Source organism: Mizuhopecten yessoensis, unplaced genomic scaffold, assembly GCF_002113885.1.
Source record: "Mizuhopecten yessoensis strain PY_sf001 unplaced genomic scaffold, ASM211388v2 scaffold6459, whole genome shotgun sequence".
In the NCBI taxonomy this organism is placed as follows: Eukaryota; Metazoa; Mollusca; class Bivalvia; order Pectinida; family Pectinidae; genus Mizuhopecten; species Mizuhopecten yessoensis.
The window spans coordinates 90,461-92,550 of record NW_018406560.1 but is presented as its reverse complement, the minus strand read 5'-3'; the positions used below and the strand labels follow the sequence as shown (position 1 = coordinate 92,550).

The following is a 2,090-nucleotide window of genomic DNA, read 5'->3' as shown; positions in this document are numbered from 1 at the left end:
TGATGGCACCAAGGTCATAAGCATTTTTCCAGCATCAAAATAATTTTAATATCTTTCTTAAAGGTTTTTTTCTCTCAGAGGTTGAGATTCTCGTTAAGTTAGAGCTCCATGTCTCTGTTTTGATCTAGCCAGCGTAAATTGAAACAACATGACTGTGTGTAAGAGGAGAGAAAAGGTTTATTTTATACAGTTTTGATTGTAACATGTATGATGGGGATTACATCACGCTGGATAAACACGGACAGCAGTCCGATACGTATCTACAACGCTCCCAGACACAGTCTCTATTCCAGCATTACTAGAACTTTAGGGAATTTGAGGTCTCGCCTCTCCTCACTTTGACCGCTAACAGTAAAGAGTCAGTGTCTCACTCTTAGTGCGACATGTTCCTGTAGAAAGCGCTGAAGGAGAAACTTTTAAAACTTTTTTAAATTCAAAATTAAAATTATGAAAAGTGCCCACGAAGAATAGCTAATCAGTCTAATGGAAGAAGTCCTTTTTTTGAAAAACAAGTGACAAGAGGCACATAGGATGTGGGGTTTAATTTTTTTCTTATTTTGTACTGTTTTTTTTAAAGGACAGAAAGACATGAACACATAAATATAAGCATTAAATTGCTTTCAGATGCAGTTCATAGGCAATATGAAAGCAAATAAACGACTGTTTCTGTTGTCTGTTAAGAAATACACCAGCATATTTATTCAGGTGATGATGAGTTTTAGACTCGGAGTGAGGAAATGTTGATCTTCTGTTGTTAATGATTTGTAGGACATTGACCACTGAGATAGGTAACTCCCCGATCAATACCAGCTCAGGAGATTGACCACAATGAAACCAATGCTGTGTATATTGGCTTCATGACCACACTGTTGCTGACCAATTCAAGAAATGTAGGATTTTGACCCCACTTAATTGGGACCAATTCTGTATAATTTCTTATCTGAGATCTGATTAGTCATCCCGAATCTTAAACTGCAATGAAATAAAATTAAACAAAAAATGTTAAAAAATAAACCGATTTTATTTTCTTTACTTTCTGAGTACAGCTCTTTTGGGATATCATGATCTATGAAATGTAGATATTATATTTGATAACATACTGATGTCAGACTGTTGCCAAGGTTACAGAGTTTCAGGAATTGAGGACAAATCTGTAATTGGGCTTTTATGTCAATGTCAAGCCACCTCCAGTGACAAGCTTCAGTTAATTCTGGGATAATATCCAGACTTGGGTGATAGCCAAAAAGTTGCTGTTTTCCTTCCAGTCCTCTTAACAGAGTTGATGTATACACTATTGTCTTTGCCGGATAAGAAAATCTCCTTTAACCTGTAGGTTGTGGACCTCAGCTGGTCAAATGTCCAGCTGCTGCAGCCGTGATCAAGGTGTCAGTGACCGCCCCTTACAGTGCACTTCTACATTGCTGTCGCCAGGGAGAGCCATTTGTTTAATAATTGTGGTTTTCTCCATAAATGTATTTCCCCTGGTACATCAGCCATGTTGGCTCAGAAACAAATGGAAGCTGGGTGATGATCCTCTCGGCACTGGTGATCCAAGTATCATCACCGACAAAACCTCGCCAACAATGTAGGGGGCTTCCGTCAATACCCTCCAAGTTCAATATAGCAGTCAGCTGTTAAAAGTGTAGGAGCTTCAGTCTCACAGACAGGGGACCCCAGACTTTCAGGTCACTAAACCTGCAAAATAAAAATAAAACAAAATTACTCTCATCTGTGATGCCTGTATTGTATCTGTAAAGTAGCTGGAGAAACCCCCGGGTTTTCTACCTACAGGGGCACAGAATAACCCAACTCTCCTTAAACTACAGGGGCACAGAATAACCCAACCCTCCTAAACCTACAGGGGCACAGAATAACCCAACCCTCCCTAACCTACAGGGGCACAGAAGAACCCAACTCTCCTAAACCTACAGGGGCACAGAATAACCCAACCCTCCTAAACCTACAGGGGCACAGAATAACCCAACTCTCCTAAACCTACAGGGGCACAGAATAACCCAACTCTCCCAAACCTACAGGGGCACAGAATAACCCAACTCTCCTAAACCTACAGGGGCACAGAATAACCCAAC

The 2,090-nt window shown here is 40.4% G+C and overlaps 1 long non-coding RNA gene across 2 annotated transcripts in view; it reads right to left on the bottom strand.

The window, feature by feature from the left end:
* Positions 1-1,002: 1,002 nt before the first annotated feature.
* The window catches only part of LOC110452198, a 64,568-nt gene continuing 63,480 nt past the window's right edge, over positions 1,003-2,090 (bottom strand). For both annotated transcript variants that reach the window (XR_002463155.1, XR_002463156.1), the window contains one exon: positions 1,003-1,695. This is a non-coding gene — a long non-coding RNA (uncharacterized LOC110452198). The remainder of the gene's footprint in view (positions 1,696-2,090) is intronic.